The sequence below is a fragment of the Pseudophryne corroboree genome, chromosome 11, assembly GCF_028390025.1.
Source record: "Pseudophryne corroboree isolate aPseCor3 chromosome 11, aPseCor3.hap2, whole genome shotgun sequence".
NCBI classification, from domain to species: domain Eukaryota; kingdom Metazoa; phylum Chordata; class Amphibia; order Anura; family Myobatrachidae; genus Pseudophryne; species Pseudophryne corroboree.
The window spans coordinates 143,073,209-143,088,340 of record NC_086454.1 but is presented as its reverse complement, the minus strand read 5'-3'; the positions used below and the strand labels follow the sequence as shown (position 1 = coordinate 143,088,340).

At 41.2% G+C, this 15,132-nt stretch overlaps 1 pseudogene; it reads right to left on the bottom strand.

The window, feature by feature from the left end:
- Positions 1 to 616: 616 nt before the first annotated feature.
- LOC134971208 (5S ribosomal RNA) lies at positions 617 to 735 on the bottom strand (annotated as a pseudogene).
- Between the last annotated feature and the right edge of the window lie 14,397 nt (positions 736 to 15,132).

Here is a 15,132-nt window from a genome sequence, read left to right as displayed (position 1 = left end):
CTCCGTGACTACCAGATCTCTTACTGATACCAGCTTTGCAAGAAAGGGAGGGAATACCGCACAGGATATGGTAAGTATAAGCAAATGATATTATAAAACCAAAGTCAAATGATTACAAGAAAACAATGTTTTCTAATTCTAATATTGCTTGGTGGTGCACCCTGAGTCAGTATAAGAACATAGGATAATGTAGAGAAAAGAAGACTCTTTTGTGGGCGCACTCTTTAACTTGAAATGAATATAGAAATTAGTCCAAATAGATTAAAAATTCCAATTTTAATGATTCAACAAAATTAAGATAATAAGTGGTTCATAAAGAAAATAATGGTCAGAACGATAATACATTCAAATAGCACAGAGTGCTGATACAGGATGGAAACTAAATTCTGGCTGATGGAAGAAATTTTAAATGTTTATAAACAAATAGTTTGATTTTTTTGGGCGGTACGTTCTACTGATAAACAAAACACTGTAATATGTTCCCTGTAAGAGTATAATTAATACAAGTAAAGTAGTCTGGATGCTGGGCGTACTTATGGATAGTATAAGGGCGGAAAATAAGATGGCAGTGTGAATCTTCTGTCAGTGTTAGACACTGTATGGGCTAAACCAATAAGCTCTACTAAACTGAGTATTCCTCAATGGTCACCCACTTGAGTACTGACCCAGCCCAACACTGATTAGCTTCCGAGATCAGACGGCTTCGGGCGTTTCCAGTGTGGTATGATAGTAGAGGAAATGAAGAATAATTGGAAGCTCTGGAATCACTGATGAAAGTTCACAAAATTACATAGTTATTAAGATAGATATCAGAGGTAGAGGGAACCAGATGGATCTGCTGCCAATGTTAGACAGGGACGTGGCCCTGAATCAATGGTGAGAGTCCACGAAGTACAGAAAAGAAGGAAATAAGAAGACAGTGCTTGTAATTTTGACAGTATTGTAATTTGGACAGTATTGGAATAAATAGTAGCATCAATTCTTGTAAATGGCTGGATTCTAGTAGTATCGTAATCAGAAATTACCAAGACATAGAAATGTCTGAGATGAAGAAACAAAGAAATGAAAGAATGAAGAGGGATAACAAAATAACTACCCAACTATATTAAAGTATCCAGCTGCAGGATGTTGATATTGAAAGAAACAAAATAGATAACACAAAGACTGTAGCAAAATTACAATGGTGTGTCCTGACTTGAACAAGTCTAAAGGGATTTAGATTGAGTCATTCCCAATATCATAATACATGTATAGTAAATCGTAATATGGAATAAATGAGTGTTATAGATATTAATGTAGTTGAAAATGCTGGAACAAAACCAGCTAATAATCTGAAAAACCGCAAGTGTGACCTTTTTCAAACATAAATTAATACTAATTAAATGTGTAGCGATGGCGGGCCATTAACTGCTGATATGCATTTTGTAATAAAAAAGATATAGAGGTGAAAAAGAGAGAAAAAGGAGCTGATATTACCGCACTGGGTATTGAGCTGAAATGACCCCTTGTATAGTCTTGGACACCGTCTCATTATTGCGGGTGCCTCTGGCTTGGTAGAGCCCCTGATGTCTCGATTGGTGAGAGAGGGGAGGCGCCGGGCGCCGCCGGCCTGGCGGTGATGCTGGCGGGTGCGGGAAGCCGTCCACTACGGGTGCCACTGGCTTGGTAGAGCCCCTGATGTCTCGATTGGTGAGAGAGGGGAAGGCGCCGGGCGCCACCGGCCTGGCGGTAATGCTGGCGGGTGCAGGAAGCCGTCCACTGCTTCGACGGGGACGGGAAAGTCAGAGGAGGCGCTGGGCGCATACAGGTGCTAATGAACGTCCGTTGCTGCAGTCAGCCAGATGAAAAAAAGGGGTGATGTCGGAAAACACGTTTCACCCGTCCACCGGGCTTGATCACTTCCTGGTGAGGGCTGGATCCCAGCGGTGCTTATAAAAGCAGGTTAATCTGGATCATCAAATCAGGCGGACATGTGTTTATCCATTAATTAGCTGCTAGGATCATATGACTTGAGTCCTCCGGATAGATTGCAATAGCACTGGATCAATTGTTGATTGCCAGGAGACGCCATTATACATGTGAACAAAATAAAATGGAAAAAAGGGGGATTATAAAACACAACCAAAGTAATAAACTTAGACACTTTGATATATAAGTTGTAGATAATAACCGAAGAAATGCAAACTAAATTTAATGTACTGTAGGTAATTGCAGGTGATTGATTTGACACTGCAAATGTAAAGGCACAAATAAATCCTAAAAAGCGTGAAGGATGCTGCTTGTTGAATAAATGAGTTTATGGACACAATTCACGGATGGTGTCACCTAATTACGAGCAGTCCTGGTTCATTAAAAGGATTATTTAGTGGTCTAATTTACAGCTGTAGATTATCTCATTAAGGCTGGGTAATCTAGCTGACATCGGCTGATACTGAGACAGTTTTAATAACATTTTTAAAAACATTTAATTGATCCTGTAGAATGCCCTCAGTGGATAGTCTCAACAGGATGAATTTGGGCCGTGATTAGTTGCCAAACAATAGTATATACACGGTAAGTGAATAAAATAAACGCAGTCTGCAAAGAATATACATGCACTGCTTAAAGTTTGACATGAGGGTAGTAGACTCCAATCCGTAGCACTATTACCACACATTAGTTTATACCTGATTAAAATTGGCATAAATCTAGACAGTTCATCTAGTATAGTAATAAACTAGTTGTGCCCATGGCTTATTGTGATAAGGGAACGGCTCTGATATTCCCCTTCTGGGGCTGAGTGTGTCTGCTAATGATGTATTCCTAAATATTAATAATAAATGAATCTGAAAAGGAGGTAAGTATAAGGAAAATAGGGAAGGATTGATTGAGTAATGGACTGGAGCTAGGAGGATTTAAATGATGGCTTGGGTTAATTGATGTTTTAAGTCATAAAGACTACTGTATCTGGGACACGGTAAAGCTATAAATATTAGGGACACTAAAGATACTAAGAAATGCTAATAAACAATAGTTGAAAGAATTGTGAGTAAGTGCATAGGTGATGGTGGTGTCTAGTGGAATTTGGAACCATTTAACGATGAGATAGTGAAGGGTGTGTGCTGTGATGTGCAATAACACAAATGCAGTTGTTATGTATAGGCAATGGGGAATAGGAACAACTAAAGGTTAGTGAACACCTGGAACCTAATTGTGAGTAAAATACAATGGGGAAGGCGAGAATTGATGGTGGGCGATGGGAAGATACAAGGATGGGTCATCACGGTGTTAAGTGACAAAAATAATTATACATGTATAAAGTATGGAGTAATACAGGAATAAATGAAATTATATTGAGGGGGGGGGGGAGTGATTGAGGTGTGTAAGAGGAAGTGAGTAGGAGTGGGATTGTATGGTAATGCTGCCGGATGACCTAGTTAAAGCAGGGTGCATATACCGTAGAACCGTGTACAGGTTTGTCGAAAATATAAATAAAAAGGTTAAAGGTGTAGCCACATTATTGGCTCAATATGGGTGTCATAAGAATACACTATAATTGATATACTCATTTAGACCTGAAGGTTGTAGCCCTCCCAGCTTGAAGGTCCATTCACTTTCTTTCTTGATGAGTTCCTTACTTAGGTCACCCCCACGTATGCCTAAGTGAACTCTGTCAAGACCAAACGCTCGAATTTCACATGGAGAATCATGGTGATGAGCATGGAAATGCCTGGCTACCGATGTCAATTTTTTGCCTTTCTGAAGATCAGATGGGGCATTTCTGATGGTACCCATATGTTCCAGGATTCGGGTTTTAAATTTCCTTGTGGTCATACCGATGTAGCGTTGATTGCAGCTGCAGATTAAGCAATAGACCATTCCTTCTGTGTTACAGTTAAAGAAATGTCGTATTTGAATATCACGACCTAATCTATCTGTAACCTTGTCTGTAATCTGGATCTGAGGACAGGCTTTACACTGTCCACAGGGCAAGGACCCAGTTGTATTACTGATTTTGGTGGGATTACATGTAAAGTGGCTCTGCACGAGCATGTCCTTCACGTTATTTGCTCTCCTCCAGCTAATTTAGAGCGTGGAATCCAATAAAGGTGATAGGTCTGCATCAAGGTGCAGAACCGGTAAATGTTTATGGATTGCATTTTTTATCTGACGCCATTCTGGGCAAAAGGTACCTACAAAGCGAATTTTAGTTTCATCTTTTTCATCCTTTGGTTAGTCTTGGAAAATTAGGGTATCTCTTTTTGGGTTTTTTTTCCACCGTATAACAACAGTCCAGAGATCAAGGTCTTCTTGGATCTGGTGCGAGAGAATTCGATGAGATCCAAATGAACTCCAAGACAAGATGCTGTACTAAAAATCTGAAATATAGAGAGAGACTTGCTCTCAAAGAAATTCAGTCATGGAAGGATATAGTTCTGAAGCCCTCAGATAAAGAACTCATCAAGAAAGAAAGGGAATGGACCTTCAAGCTGGGAGGGCTAAAACCTTCAGGTCTAAATGAGTATATCAATTATAGTGTATTCTTATGACACCCATATTGACCCAATAATGTGGCTACACCTTTAACCTTTTTATTTATATTTTCGACAAACCTGTTCACGGTTCTACGGTATATGCACCCTGCTTTTACTAGGTCATCCGGCAGCATTACCATACAATCCCACTCCTACTCACTTCCTCTTACATATACTTACACACCTCAATCACTCCCCCCCCCCCTCAATATAATTTCATTTATTCCTGTATTACTCCATACTTTATACATGTATAATTATTTTTGTCACTTAACACCGTGATGACCCATCCTTGTATCTTCCCATCGCCCACCATCAATTCTCGCCTTCCCCATTGTATTTTACTCACAATTAGGTTCCAGGTGTTCACTAACCTTTAGTTGTTCCTATTCCCCATTGCCTATACATAACAACTGCATTTGTGTTATTGCACATCACAGCACACACCCTTCACTATCTCATCGTTAAATGGTTCCAAATTCCACTAGACACCACCATCACCTATGCACTTACTCACAATTCTTTCAACTATTGTTTATTAGCATTTCTTAGTATCTTTAGTGTCCCTAATATTTATAGCTTTACCGTGTCCCAGATACAGTAGTCTTTATGACTTAAAACATCAATTAACCCAAGCCATCATTTAAATCCTCCTAGCTCCAGTCCGTTACTCAATCAATCCTTCCCTATTTTCCTTATACTTACCTCCTTTTCAGATTCATTTATTATTAATATTTAGGAATACATCATGAGCAGACACACTCAGCCCCAGAAGGGGAATATCAGAGCCGTTCCCTTATCACAATAAGCCATGGGCACAACTAGTTTATTACTATACTAGATGAACTGTCTAGATTTATGCCAATTTTAATCAGGTATAAACTAATGTGTGGTAATAGTGCTACGGATTGGAGTCTACTACCCTCATGTCAAACTTTAAGCAGTGCATGTATATTCTTTGCAGACTGCGTTTATTTTATTCACTTACCGTGTATATACTATTGTTTGGCAACTAATCACGGCCCAAATTCATCCTGTTGAGACTATCCACTGAGGGCATTCTACAGGATCAATTAAATGTTTTTAAAAATGTTATTAAAACTGTCTCAGTATCAGCCGATGTCAGCTAGATTACCCAGCCTTAATGAGATAATCTACAGCTGTAAATTAGACCACTAAATAATCCTTTTAATGAACCAGGACTGCTCGTAATTAGGTGACACCATCCGTGAATTGTGTCCATAAACTCATTTATTCAACAAGCAGCATCCTTCACGCTTTTTAGGATTTATTTGTGCCTTTACATTTGTAGTGTCAAATCAATCACCTGCAATTACCTACAGTACATTTAATTTAGTTTGCATTTCTTCGGTTATTATCTACAACTTATATACCAAAGTGTCTAAATTTATTACTTTGGTTGTGTTTTATAATCCCCCTTTTTTCCATTTTATTTTGTTCACATGTATAATGGCGTCTCCTGGCAATCAACAATTGATCCAGTGCTATTGCAATCTATCCGGAGGACTCAAGTCATATGATCCTAGCAGCTAATTAATGGATAAACACATGTCCGCCTGATTTGATGATCCAGATTAACCTGCTTTTAAAAGCACCGCTGGGATCCAGCCCTCACCAGGAAGTGATCAAGCCCGGTGGATGGGACAGGATGTAACCCAACCATTCTATTCCTAATCGGCTCACTGTGAGGGGTTACTGTCTCTGCGTAATGAACAGTCTCACACTTACCGGTGGCTGTGATCTCACCCGTCCCTTCAGTGGGAGACACCGTCACTGTTCCTACTGGTTGGGCCATGCCCACCTGAGTTTCCTGCAAGGTGACTGCCTGGATGAGGGCTGAGATTAGGCTGGATCTTCCTCCGACCTATGACCTTTGAGGGAACTTAAGACAGGGTACAATACGTATGGGTTAGGGTTAATACAATTTACATGAATGTTCCTATCATTTGCCGATGTACCATTGGTTGTAGCTGTTTCCTCTTCATCGACATGTGTCGGTGATGGTGTGCTCGCAATCGCATTCCTGTCAGGTTTGGAACTTGCTGTGCGAGCTAGCTCCCTTTGCACATCTCCCTCTTGTTGCCACAGATTTAAACAGTCAGTATGTCTGATCCTTTGTTTCCTAGATTTGATCAGACATATTCTAATACTTACACTCTGCAGTACCTCTGGTTCAAAACTACCCGTCCTAGGGAATGATGCCCTATCATCAGCAGTCATACATACCCATTCGTCACAAAAAGTCTCTGCGTGTGGACCATACTTCCCACACATTATCAACCGAGCTGACCCCCTAGGCCGCAGTTCTGCAGCCTGAACCCTGCCTGCTGAACACCTCCCGCTTGTGCACTTGGCTCCCATTGCGGACTTTTTAAACACAATCCTCAAATGCACAATACGAGCAGACGGTGAAAGTCAACCTAGCGCTTTCACTCGCTCCTGCCTCCGCTGGCCGTACCATGACCCACTCTAATAGTGACCACCGCGTACCCAGTGAGGTTCCCATCAGCTTCTGGTTTCTATTCACTGGAATTTCTGTAGGATGAGAAATACCTTATCAATCACCATTTCCAGCGAATTTCTCACCTAGGAAGATTTTCCTGAGAGAGAAACAGCGAAAACTTCCTTCTACTATACACAGATCACGTTTGCGTATGCTTTACATGACACGTATGATGACGCAATTTACACAAAAGAACGCAAATGGTATCATGTTGCGCCACGTATCGCACACACAAATGCGCGGTCCAATCGCACAGCGTATAGATACTTGTTATCTATCCGCCCTACGATCACTGGAGTCGAATTCACAAGCTGCACTCCACAGCCGGAGCATAACACAAAAACCTTAAACTTCAATTACTTCACAATCTATACTCTATCACGCTCCTGTGCAAGTTTCCTCACTACTTGCGTATTTGTCTTATAACTTAAGGTAGCTGGCCTTACGCCACTGAGCCTCTGCTATCTCAATGTCTCCACGGGATCCCGACTTCCGGGGTTCAATACGTTCACTCCTACTTTCAGCTCACACACATACACAGTGTTTTTCTGTACAGAAAAATATCACTCCCTTTGACTGATAGCCTGTCCCAGAGGTAGTACAGTTTAAACAAAATATTATAATAATTTGCTTTTTAAAATTGGATAGTTATGTGCTATAGTATAAATGTATTCTATCCCGCCTTAAATTGAACTGGTATTGTGCGGTTATAACTTGCGCTCGCAACTCTACACAACCTTGCGTAAACACACGATCGTGCGTGTCCCTACACCACGTGTGCGCTCCTGTACGCTGTCCTCGTGTACCGTACCACGTGTACAAACGTGCGTTCGCAACTCAATAAACCACACTATCTCGATAAATGAGAGCAACAAAAATACTACTGCTCACTAACACAACACACAATTGTCCCGTACACTCGCCTGAAGTCACCCACACAGGCAATCCCCTTTTGAGTGTATACCTTAACGTTTAGGCTAGAACTGCATTTCGTGTTTTTGTTTTTTTTTATAATTACTCCCTTAACACACTATTTCAAATATATATATATATATATATATATATATATTTCAAATAAATGTATCCGATTTCACACAGATCTATAATGACTTTAATAACCTATGGCAACAATATGTGAGAATGTATGCAAAGTATCAGTACGTCTGTGTACGCTTTCGCACCAAAATTACACACAGATAATAAACGTCTTTTTTCCTGTTTGTCCCTCGGGTTACCCCAGCACCTCTAAGACTATACAGAACATATATAAATATTTTCACCCCATTTTATTGGAAAAGTTGTAACTCAATATTGTGTCTGTAATGAACAATAATACATTGTAAAAGTGTTTATCATCTCTTTTTAATGGAAATGAGAATTTAAAATAGTTTTTAGCAATAAAAAGGAACAATTGTTTTAAAGAAAAAGGGTGTTTGTGTAAAGTCATCCTCTCTTTATCAGTATCCAAATATAGGTGGTCATTCCGAGTTGTTCGCTCGTTGACGATTTTCGCTATATTGCGATTAGTCGCTTACTGCGCATGCGCCAGGTTCGCAGAGCGCATGCGGTTAGTTATTTTACACAAAAGTTAGGTATTTTACTCACGGCATAACGAGGATTTTTCATCGTTCTGGTGATTGTACTGTGATTGACAGGAAGTGGGTGTTCTGGGCGGAAACTGTCCGTTTTCTGGGCGTGTGTGAAAAAACGCTGGCGTTTCTGGGAAAAACGCGGGAGTGTCTGAAGAAACGGGGTAGTGTCTGGGCGAACGCTGGGTGTGTTTGTGACGTCAAACCAGGAACGAAACTGACTGAACTGATCGCAATGGCTGAGTAAGTCTGGAGCTACTTAGAAACTGTTAAGAAATTTCTATTCGCAATTCTGCGAAACTTTCGTTTGCAATTCTGCTAAGCTAAGATACACTCCCAGAGGGCGGCGGCTTAGAGTGTGCAATGCTGCTAAAAGCAGCTAGCGAGCGAACAACTCGGAATGAGGGCCATAATTATACCAAATTGTATCTAATCATCAGACAAAAATATATTAATTTATAGTTCAATAAGTGCGCTCCACAGAGATACACATTTTTCTTGGTTTCTATTTAATATTGGTCTCGTTCGACAGGGGATCATCTCTGTGTAGAAGCTTGCCCATCAATAAAAGTGTAGGTTTAAAATAATAATTTTACATTAAAAGGTACAGGTGGTCCAATTTCAGAGCGCAAATAGGGTTTGTTGGGTTTTATTTTATATATATATATATATACTTCTGCTACTACAATTAGTTATGAAATATCTATATATATATATATAACAATGGGTTGGAAGTATTTAGGCTATATGTATGAGACTATAAATGTTATACCTCTGATATATCATACATCAAATGTCTGGTCTGTAAATGTCTGGTATGTGGTTTTGTAAGTTGTTAATCAAGTTAGGGTTTGGCTTGTGTTCTTGTCTAGGATATATTGTTCTTTTGTTTGTCCTGACTTCTAGTGCAACAATGACAGTCCAGTATCTGTTGTCTCACTATACAACTGTAAAACAATGGGGGCAAACAAAGGTATTTACATTCCCCATAGATCATGGTCTATTTTCCATGATTACAAAGCTTTGCGTAAACAAGACAGTCTGATACATTCAAGGCACTGTTTATAATTGAGTTCTTGGAAGTATCACCTTTAATTGTGTGTGAGAGTGATCTTATTATAATGTGTGCGCACAGTAACTTGCCATTGAAGATTGTACAGACTGCGTGTAAATTATGCACTGTATGGACAAAATATTGAATATGGCTTTGTGGCTTTTCTATGAGAATGCGTATGTTACCGTATTTACTCATACCACGTGCTAATATGCATGGCTTCATGAGCCAATGTACACAGCTTGCAGGTATGCACCCGCACGGCGAGTACGCACCTGCACAGAGGCCACTCTGAATGGTGTTTGTATGTGTAGAGTGTAGGTGTAATATTTTCGACTTCGACACTCTTTTTCAATAAAATTGGTTTGCGCTTCCGAGAAAGGAATCACAAGAGATCTCTCCTTGAGAGGCCTAGGCCACTTTTGAATTGCAATATCTTTTAGAAGGAGCTCAATTCCCAATTACCGTCTATACAGATAATCAGAATCTCCTCTTCTTAAATAATTTACAGTGTAGCTCTCCTCGCCAGGCCTGATGGTATCAGTTCTTCTCCAGATTTATCTTCAAACTGACTTACCGATCAGTATCTCAGAATGGAAAAGCGGGTGCCCTTTCCCGCTACTTTTCTCAGGAGGATGTCTCTGAGGACCAAAGTTCTGTTCTCAATCCCACGGTTTTTGCTTTAGCTAAAACATCTCTAGTACTTTCTACAGGGAGGACCTTTGTTGCCCCTAATCTTCGAAAGGAACTTCTTCAATGGGCTCATTCATCTCTTTTTTTCTGGTCATTTAGGAGTACAGAAAACTCTGGAGTTCTTAAGCAGATCCTACTGGTGGCCATCCATTTGGCAAGACACTGAACATTTGTAGCATTCTGCATCAAGTGTGCCCAACACAAGTCCCCATGCCAGACTCCTGAAGGTCCGCTCCATCCATTGTCCATTCCTGTTCATCCATGGACTCACATATCAATGGACTTTGTTACGGATTTACCTGTCTCCCAGGGAAAAACTAATGTCTGGGTTATTGTGGATCTATTTTCTAAAATGGCGCACTTTGTTCCTCTCTCAGGTCTATCTTCTGCTCCTCAACTTGCCAAGTTGTTCATCTCTGAGATCTTTCGACTACATGGCCTTCCCAAAGAGATTGTATCCGACAGAGGAGTTCAATTTGTAGCAAAATTCTGGTGGTCTCTCTGATCTTCATTACAAGTTAAACTGAAGTTTTCTATGGCTTACCACCCTCAAAGTAATGGTCAAACAGAGTGAGTCAATCAAGACTTAGAGACATTTCTGAGTTTGTTCCTGTCTTCGTCTCAAGACAATTGGGTGGATCTTCTGCCGTGGGCTGAATTTTCACATAATACTTACCACTCTTCTTCTGAATCCACACCGTTTTTTACAGTATATGGGCTGCATCCACGAGTTCCAGAATTCCGTGCTGCTCCGCCATTGGATGTTCCAGCAGCACAAAGAACACTCAAAGACTTTATGTTCATTTGGAAAAAAAGTCTATTCTGCTCTAAAAAAGTCTTCCAAGCGCGAAATTTTTTTTGCAGACCAGAAAAGGAAAGCTGTTCCTCTCCATCAAGTTGGCGACACAGTGTGGCTGTCTACTCGTAATCTTCACCTCAGAGTAATAATATTAATAATAATAATAATAATAATAATTTTATTTTTATAGCGCTCTTTCTCCAATAGGACTCAAGGCGCTTAACAGATACATAGCATAATATAGTACAGAAAATAATGAAGTACATTTTCATAAAATACAGAAGCATGAAGATACTAAAAGGGACATTATGGAAATGCTTGAGTAAACAGGAAAGTCTTGAGTCTAATTTTGAAGGATTCTATAGTTGGGGCCTCTCGCACTGTGCGGGGAAGTGAGTTCCATAGAGTCGGAGCCGCATGACTAAAAGCTCGACCCCCAGATGAATTACGGGAGATTCTAGGTACTGCTAAAAATCCTTCATCTACAGATCACAGTAATCGAGTAGGGCAGTATGGGGTCAGAAGCTGTTTCAGGTACCTTGGGCCCTGGTCATGTAATGCTTTGAAACTCAGTAAGCCAATCTTGAAGATGATTCACCATCTTACAGGCAGCCAGTGAAGGGAGTAGAGGATGGGTGTTATGTGGCTAGAATGGGGCTGGTTGGTTAACAGCCTGGCAGCTGTGTTTTGCACCAACTGTAAGCGTTGCAATTCTTTTGCTGGGAGACCAAGGTAGAGGGAATTACAGTAGTCTAATCGAGCTGATACAAATGCATGTATGACTTTTGGCATATCATCTGAAGGAATTAAGTGCTTGATTCTGGCTATGTTCCTCAGGTGAAAGAATGAGGATTTGATTGTGGCTGATATCTGATGTTTAAGTGTCAAGCCACCATCCAGGACAACGCCAAGATTCCGCACACGATCACTGGTCTGTAATTCTGAATCCCCAAGTGTAAGTCCAGTTGGTTGGCTATGCTGCAGTCTTGTCCTTTGATGTTGCGGTCGTATCATAAGGACCTCTGTTTTATCCGGGTTCAGTCACAGCCAACTGGCGCTCATCCACTCCTGTAGATCAGCTAGACAGTCATTAAGGGTTGCTATTGGGTTATCAGTGCCCGGAGCAAAGGACAAGTACAGTTGTGTATCATCTGCATAGCAGTGGTAGACCAGGCCATGGCACCTGATTATTTCACCCAATGGGAGCATGTATACTGAAAAAAGCATGGGGGATAGTATAGAACCTTGTGGGACACCACATGGCAAGGGCACTGGGGGTGATGAGTATAATCCAGATGATACTCTCTGTGACCTGCCTGTGAGAAATGATTTGAACCAGCTTAGGACTGTGCCATCCAGACCACAGAAATGTATCAGTCGCTCAATCAGAAGCCCATGGTCCACGGTATCAAATGCTGCCGAGAGATCCAGAAGGATTAATATTGAACAGTCACCTCTGTCTCTTGCCATCAGATCATTTAACACACACACCAGGGCTGTTTCAGTGCTACGTCTTGTCCTGAATCCTGATTGGAATGGATCATAAATATCATGGGTTGTCAGGCGGGCTTCCAGTTGATTTGCAACCACTTTCTCAATAACCTTTCCTAGGAAAGGAAGGTTTGATAACGGTCTGTAGTTGGTCATGCAGTCGGGATCTAAATTAGTTTTTTTAAGAAGCGGTCTAACAATTGCTTCCTTTAGGGGTCCAGGAAAAATGCCTGTCTGCAAAGAGCATTGAACAATTTTTGCAAAGACAGGACCAATTATATCCATACAACCTATTAGAAGCTTGGTTGAAGCCGGGTCCAGATCACAGGTGGTGGGACGCAAAATCCGAGCAATTTCAGCAGTGTCCTTTACATCCACTGGGTCAAAGCTGGTCCATGAAGGCAGGTAGCTTATATTGGCAGGCTTTGTAGTTTGGCACTCCTTTGATGGCACTGTGGAGATTCCAGCCCGGATGGTGGATATTTTATCTGCAAAGAAGTTTGCAAACTTGTTGCATCTTGCCTGGGAGAGGGTTTCATCAGTCTGCAGGCATGCTGGCTTGCAAAGCATCTCCACTGTGCGGAAAAGTTGAGCTGGCCTATTGTTTGCTGCTGTGATCTCATTTGACAGGAACTGTGATTTCTTACGAGTGATTGTCGATTGATATTCTTCGTTATGCTTTATTAGTTTTATTTTGCCATCCACTAGGTTAGTCTTCCTCCATCGTCTTTCCAGTCTATGCCCCCTTTTCTTGAGCTCACTAACACTGTTGTCGAACCATGGAGCTTGACGTTGTGGTTTACGAGGTCTTATATGCACAGGGGCGATAATATCAATTGCAGCCATAACATCCCTATTATAATAACGGACTAGGGAACAGGGATCTTCACAGGCACCCAGTATAGCAGAGAGATCCAGATTTGCTGCAAGAGCCTGGGGAGTCATACCCCTCCTTGGACGACACCTGGTCAACTCCACGGGCAGAGATCTTATTTGAGGGGTTGCAACTGAGAACCAAAGGGAGTAGTGGTCTGACCAGATGACTGGGTTTATTTTTAGGTCAGTGACTTCTAATCCAATCTGAAAGACAAGATCGAGAGTGTGACCACTTTTATGTGTGGCCGAAGGAATAACCTGTGTGAAGCCCAGACCATTCATTGTGCACAGGAGGTCTTGGCCAAGGCGTGAGAGCTTATCATCCACCCATGCATTGAAATCCCCGAGGATGAGCCATCTTTGATGTTCCAGAACCAGGCCAGCAACAGTGTCTGCAATTTCTTGTAGAAATATCTTTCCATCTCCAGGGGGCCGGTAAATGAGAAGTACTCTGAAACCTAATCCTGTTGAACTCCGGGCAGCAATGCACTCGAATGAGCGAGTAATTTCAATAGGGTGGACCCTAAGTTTAAGTTCTTTTTTGAAGCAAATAGCCACCCCGCCACCCCTGCGGTCCAGTCTTGGGTTGTGGATGACAGAGTAGTTTGTTGGTACTGCAGCCTCCAATATAGGTGCTGCATTTTCATCTAGCCAGGTCTCTGTAATACAGGCTAGATCTGTAGATTCAATAAGGTCAGCAATTGTTGCAGTCTTGTTTCTTATAGATCTGGCATTACAAAGGACTGACCTGATTGGGCATAGCAGAGGGCCTTCAGTTTTCTTTATGTTAAGTGCAAGAGCGCTGGGTATGGGGGTCACAAAGCGAGAGTTGACAGTTCTGTTCTTCCAAGCACAGGGCTGTCTTTTGGGTATCACTTCTATTTGATTGTTCTTTGAATATGGGGGTGAGCAGGTGGGCAAAGGACTGAGGAGGTTACCGGGGGAAATAAATTTCCAGCCTGCTTGCTTCCCACGAATGCGCCTGTGTTTTCTTTTTAAAATGCCAAGGGATTGGAGAATAGAAGCCTGTGATGGTGTGATAGGAACTGCGGAACGTGATGGGCGGAGTGAAAGAATGAAGCTGGAGAAATACGTATACATTTGGTCATCAATGACAGATTACTATAAGTATGAGCTGCATATGATGATGAGAGAGGGAGAGAAAGCAGTGTTTTTTGTTTGTTTGTTTGTTTGTTTGTTTTGTTTTTTCCTTTTTGTGTTTTGTTTTCCCCCAATTCGGTATGTGATCCAAAATTATAATGGGTTTATGAACAAAGTTATTGCTATAACCTATTGGGTATATTTGAAGCAAGTGATAAATAAAATAGCTGCTGATTTAGTCAATTATCCTAGGAAAGTCAGTCTTGTGGAAAAGGTGTTAGAAGCCAATTCCTACTGTGTAGGTGTGAAAAGTCTCAGTGTGAGAGGCCTTTGAAGTAGATTTCTTGTGGGGGTAGTGATAACGTGTCCTGGGAAATGGATCCTGATTTGAAACAGTGAGCCTTCAGCAATTCAGAGCCTGAATATACCGATATTAGTTGGTTAATGCAATAAGTCAGTTATTTGTTGCTCAGAGTACAGTGGTGGATGAT